Below are 6,957 nucleotides of genomic sequence, written 5' to 3' on the forward strand. Positions count from 1 at the left end.
CTTATGGCACTACGAATATAAAAATACTTGCTCTTTGCCATGCCTCGTATCATGTTAGGTACATGTGTTTTGGATAAGACACTTATTTTCGTAGAGATTCCCATGTCTGTCTATCTCGCTGCTTGTGTGTGGCAGCTGCACGGGTGCTAATGGAAGAGTTCTTGGAGCGGACTGTCACCATCATTGCCCTCAGCAACTATCATCTCAAGTACTTGTTTGCCTGTCTGCAGTACACGAATGTCCCTGTTTTGTGTATTTCAGAGTTGCACAGAGAAATGTCAGTCATCCCGATGGAGCTAGTACGTGGCCAACAGGACATGCTTGAATCCTCAACTTTTATTTGGGATTGTGGGCCAAGTAGAGAAAGTACATTTGGGAGCGACAGGCTGAAGATCAGCCAGATCGTTTCCTTCCTGCAGGACAAAAGGAACTCAAAAGTTGGTAAACTGTAGAAGTGAGGAGGTGCTGCTGCATTTTGCGATGGTGCGGGCTGTAATGCAGCTTCACCCACTAGTATTCAGCTCCTCAGAAGTTGAGGAACAGGGCTAAGCTTGGCAGAAGTCTCTGCAACTTCACCTTTTTTTTAAGAGGCTAGAGTTTGTTTATATGGTTTCTAGCTATAAATGATGTGTTATCTGGAGTAGCTTGAAATGGGAAACAAGCTATTGCTCAGGAAAATAATTACAGGTTTGACAAATACGCCTTGCAGTGAACAAGCAGGGGCCCAATCTATTTAACTGATTAAGGAAGGTTAATAGACAATGTCGTGCTTGATAAATACTTACAGGGAAAACAGAGCTGAGCATCAGCCCAGCAAACAGAGATATTAAGTTTGGTGTTTTGAAATTTAATACATACAGAGGACAAATAAGCTGTAGCTGTTTAACAGCGAGGGTAATAAATCCTTAAAACCTATCAAGGGCTGTGGTGGAGTTTCCATCACTGGAATTGGGTGATTTTCCACTTCGATCACTTCCCCTGGCTAAAGAATTGCTCAGGGAATCCTGCAACTGGTTTATGAAGGGGATGTGGCCAGATCATCATGACTCCTTGCTCTGTGATCTGAGAACTCGAAACACAAGGTGACCTTTAACTTCCAAAGCTCTCAGTCTTTGCACCATAAACTGCAAATAAAGCAACAGCAGACTCTTTTGCCCAGGTTTGTTCAAACTGCTGATATTGGGACTGAGTAATTGTAGAGTTGTATTGGTCCAGGGGTCTTGGGAAGAGAGTGAAAACCACAATGTGTACTAATGGAGTTTATTAAAATAGCAAGCCTGGGACAGTATTATATTTTGAAAGCTGTCTTTTATTTTTTCTTTAAATGACCTACACTTCATCCACTTCCTTCCTCTCCATTGCTGGAGGCTTAGAACTAGTTTGTACAGTGAAGACTATTGGTCTCCTTTGAAAGGTTCTGTTTGAAAGCTTCCTACAACCTCCAAAAATATTTAGCTATATTTCTCAGCTATGTGGTTTTCAAGGTGTAATTAAAACACAGTTATAGGTATTGTTAATGGAACACTTGCAAGGATGTCAGATGATTTTGAAAAACATTTTTTCTCTATTAAAATGGGACAATTTCTACATATTTATTTAATTAATTAGAAGAAAAAAAGATGGACTGAGAGGAAGCATTTTTTCAGCAGTTTCAGGCTACAGAAGAGCATCATAGAATCCCAGACTGGTTTGGGTTGGAGGGGACTGTAAAGTTCATCTAGTTCCAGCCCCCTGCCATGGGCAGGGGCATCTACTAGAGCAGGTTGCTCCCGTCCAACCTGGCCTTGAACACTGCCAGGGATGGGGCAGCCACAGCTTCTCTGGGCACCCTGTGCCAGCGCCTCAGCACCCTCACAGGGAGGAACTTCTTTATGTCTAATCTCAATCTATCTCCCCTCTTTTTGTTTAAAGCCGTTCCGCTTGTCCTGTCCCTACAGGCCCATGTAGAAAGCCCCTCTCCAGGTTTTCTGTAGCCCCTTTAGGCACTGGGAGCTGCTCTAAGGTCTCCCCGGAGCCTTCTCTTCTCCAGGCTGAACTAGCTCAGCTCTCTCAGTCTGTCTTCGAAGGAGAGGTGCTCCAGCCCTCGGAGCAACACTTGTGACATAATAGAATATAAAATTATACCCTTTTTTATTGTTCTGTTTAGCATTAACCAGAATAAATAGGATTTTTGGTCTGGACTGTACATGGGATTCCCTAAGAGTTTTCTTCCCGTTAGCACTGATGACTGAAGGAAACCAAGTATCTTAGAAAATAAATCTTCCTAAAGGCAGACATGCTGTGAGCTCTGAGAGGCCATTACTTCACCTGAAAACTGGGATGCCCAAGTCAACAGTCTCCTGACTTTCGGCTTGCTGCTTTGCTCTTGGTACTGCACCATTTCTTGCTCCCAGCCCCACTTCTGCGTCACAGTTCTCTTAAATCTCTTGAGCCCACTTAAAATCCTGATGCTATTTTGGGACCCTCTCACCTCACCATGTAGGTGTTGTTTAGTTATAAATAGGAATACTCCAAAAGCTCAGCATTTACAGATTGGGTGATGGAGTCTGCAGTTTGTAGTGTACTGTTGCTTTGCACAAAGATTTCCTTCTAAATCTCATAAATTAATGCAGCTTCTGTGAATTTTGTCGCTCAGTTACAATTTTCCCTCCTTTTCGGAAGCCCTCTATTAACCTTGGGATTATATGCACAGGTTTAAATTTCAGCAGGATAATTGCAGGAAACTGCATCCAGTTGGGGGGGGGGGGGGGGGGGGAATCAATTACAAGAAATCAACTAAAAGGCCAAGTCAAATACATAAAACTCAGCAGTAGGATGATAGAAGTAGTGCAATACTTCTTTTCACAGAATGTATCTATTTTCTGTGTGTGCTGCCCTGAGGAAAGAAGTAGAAATGCGGTGATTGCATCTTCCTGGTTGCCAGGGGCTGATTTTTCAGCTGTAACATTGAGAGGGTGATGTTTTTTCTTTTTTAATTAGAGAGGCTGGCAAAACAGAACTTGATGTTAGCTCTATCATAGCCAGTAGGATGGTAGAGGTTTGTAATAGCAACATTAAAACTGCTCCAAACAGAAAATTAATGGAACCATCTGGGTATGGAAGAACCAGGAGGGATGTGAAGAGATGAGCTGAAGGAAAGGCAGGCGCTGAGGCAATGCAGCATATCAAGTTCCCAGCACATCTGCATGTAGTCCATCAGGACACCTGGAGCAGATAACAAGAGGTAACATAAAGCAAGGGATATCCTAAAAGAAGGAGCAATCCAAAGGACAAATCCTTTTCAGCAGCTTCCAGGTTAAGACGACTAGATAGTTTAATAAGCAAATCCCAATGCTTCACAGAAGCAGAACAGAATGGAGAGGCAAAAGATCATGACCACTTTTGGACCCGAAACAGTACAAGACCGACTCATCCAAAACCAGCACCTGAAGGCTATTCTGAGGATGAGGAGATAATGGGTAGCTGCATCCCTCTTCCTCCCTGTTGCTGCAAAGAAACCTGGCAAAAGCACTGTGATATTTGTGGGTATAGGTAAACAGGCTATTTGAACATACAACATGGCACTTGTAAGAAGGTGGGTGTGAGAGTGTTGCTGTATGTTTCCCCTCCTATGGGTCTTGAGTTTTGCTATGCTGCTGCTAAGGAGAAGCAATGTTAATTACTGCAAAATCTCTGGCTTAAGGGTTCAACTGCAGGTCTCCAAGTACAGTTCCCATCCTCAGCATTCATTTCTGTGGTGGTTTGAACCTGTGAACAATCATGTATGGCAAAGCTCATGTTTATCGTCGAATTCATTTACACCCTCCCCTGCAATCCCACTTCCACAAAGAAAAGAAATGATGGCTCTGCCATGGCGGGTGATGGCCCTCTTACTTGTGTTATGGATCAGATAAAGAATCGGGATGTGAGCCTGGTTCCCTGTGGAAAGGGCAGCTGTCTCATTGCTAAAATAACTTCCAGAATGGACAAACCAGGACAGGGTTTTGGGGTTTTTTTGTTTATTTGTTTGAAACCAGTGTTAAAACCAGGATAAAAGCAGTCAAAAATGTGAAAAGCTAACCCATTCTGCATTTCTGGATTAGTGATTTCTTTCTTATTTTGTAATGTGTTCATAAAAAGCTACAAAAAGCTGCAGCTGCTTAGCAATATATCCTGAAATTCTTTTTATATATGTAAAAGAATGTATTGTGTGTATGAATATATACACAAACAGAAAAGACTCTTTTTTCCCCTTTTCTTTACAGTTCAGAACATGGCCAAACATCCCAATCTGGAAACCCTTCACCAGATGGACTGAGATCCACACACTGTTACTTATCCTCCTTATCTTTAATGTTCACTTGTCTTGCCTGTTGAGATAAGGCTTCCAGGACCAGACCTGGCCACCATCCAGAGCCTGAGCAGCATTAAGCCTTTCTTCTCGAGCCCTGAAGCACTGTGCCAAGAGCAGGCTAGATAATGAGCAATAAAAGGTGGAAGGAGCTCAAGCCCAGCACTATCTCTATAAACACTTTTATTGTGTCTCATTCCCTTTTTGAAGTCTTGTCTCTGGGAAACAGGAAGAAAAGTGGCCTTTTGGCTGCTCTTTTGGCATCAAGAGGTTCCTTCTGGAAAAACACTTGAGTTACTCCTTCCCTGGAGAACAAGCAAGGGGAGATCTCTAGGAGGAAATACCTTCCTATCTCAGTAGTTCTGTGATATTTTAAATTATAGTGAATACAACTTACAAACTATACTCCCGATACTTTTATCAGGTAAAGGGAGTATATTTCCTGTGGTGTTCCATAGTTTAAATTTGCAGTTTCGAGCGAATTTATTTAAGCGAATGCATATCGATTTGGGATCTACTCTTGAAAATGTTCCTGCACGTGAAGTTGGTGCTGCTGAGTGAATACTATTAGAGACTGATAGTCTCCAGGAATCAGACTTAAATCTACATGAATCAGAGAAGAGTTTCACTGGTGTGTTTCAGCCCTGTTTTTAAAGAAGGTTTTCTCTGTGGGGGACAGGGTAAATTAGTCTCTAAGCTCCTGCTGTGAGGATTGCATGTGGACCCTCATGGGAAGGCATAATACAGATCACTGAGTATCAGAAACTTCCTAGCTGGATTTAGACGTACTTATCTATAGCACTGTAACTGTTTGATCCTCATCACACAGATAATTCACAGTACTTGAAGGCGGTTAAACCTGCAGCACCGTCAGTTTGGACCAGGCTTTTATGGTAGCTCCATAGTAGCAACCCTGCAACTAGTGTGATGGTTCAATCTACAACTGCAGTGGGTGCTCCTACACTTTGCTTATCAAATCTGAGACACAACTGTGTTCATTTGGAGCTGGTGCATTACAAACTAGTTCTGGTGCTGTCTGATGCTTTCACTGCCTCAGGGACAAGCCATTTTATTTTTCCCAAAGTATTACTGACCCCCTGTTATTAGATTTTACCCATGGCAAACATTTTGGCCCTTCCCCTTATTGCTTTTTGAGTCGCACCTTGTTTGTGAATTCCCAGGTGACTGTTCAAATGTACTTGGTGTAAAATTCACTGCAACCCATCTAAGATTTCGCTGCAGGCTCCAAAGGATAGACCTTAACTTGGATTTTATTAGGCTGTGGATCTATAAAAAAATAAAAAAGAATAATAATAAAAATCAGTTTTGAGAAAGGGAATTACATCAAATTATTATTATATTTTGAGTCTGATGGAATAGAAACATGTGTTTGCATCTGAGCACTGACTGTAATCACACAGGTAACTAAAACCATCTGAGATGCCCTGAGGCATCTGTACAGGGCTGGTGGGTATGGAAGATATATTGGAGTATGCAGTAAGTAGCCAAGCAGGGTCCCTTTATCGGACTAAAGGTTTGTAATTGTGAGAGCGCCACAAACTCTCACTCTTTAAATACAATGATTCATACACACATGGGCTGTTAACAGAAGATTAAATGTTAAAAGTGTGAATTAAATGTTAAAAGAAATTTGTAATCTCTTTTCCTGTGTTCTCACTGTTTCTCTTGCCTGAATCCTGTCTTGCCTTGAGGTTTGGTCTTGCAGGATATCCAACCCTAGAAAGATCCATTGCTCCAGGAGGGCAAAACTGGACACTCAGCCAGTAACTTGTGCCTGTTTAACAGTTTTATAACAGGGCTGCAATTGTGAGATTTTAGCTGTTTTCAGCTAAAATGTAGGAAGTGTAGTTCCTGATTTAAAACAGACACTGCTGTATCCATCCAGACTTTGTTTTGTAGGACATCTGGATAATAATTCCCAAGTGGTAACACTTGGGCATGCCCATTCAATCTGCATTGTTATGTTATTGGTAGAGTGCTTTCAGCCAGGGTGTAGACTGAATTTTTAATGAGTGATAATACTTGAGTGTAGGAGTTATAACTTGTTTCAGAACAGTAACATGGCATCTGACCACCAAATCTGTTCTATTGGTTGCATAAACTTTTATTTAAATATTCCTTGAGGGATCTTTCCTGATAAAGTGCATTTTCTACTAAGTTAATTATAAGTTAAGAAGATCATAATTTAATCCAAACAGAGCTCTAGCTATGTTTGAGAAGTCAATAACCATTCCAGTATGGGTATGTTTGATGAGTCATAGTAATTTTTAACTGAATGTCTTAATCACAAGAACCACTGGAATAGAAGAAGGGAAAATCCAAACTAATTAAGTCATTCTAGTCTAAAAATAAAATTGGGGGAAATGCACCATTTTGTTAAAACAATCTATTTCTGTGTAAAAGATTATTCTTGTCATGATCGACCATTCCCATAATGAAATCAGTGAATATGCTGTGACTGAAATGAGAAAGACAACATATTAATAAAAGATGAACAGTCTTCTGTGTAGCTAACAACTTAGTATTTATTCCATGTCCCAGGATTAATTGGGGTACAAAAGTCTGGCAAAAAACCTGTAGAATGACAATGTTTTGTATTGGTTTTA

The sequence above is a fragment of the Strigops habroptila genome, chromosome 2 (genome assembly GCF_004027225.2).
Source record: "Strigops habroptila isolate Jane chromosome 2, bStrHab1.2.pri, whole genome shotgun sequence".
NCBI lineage: Eukaryota > Metazoa > Chordata > Aves > Psittaciformes > Psittacidae > Strigops > Strigops habroptila.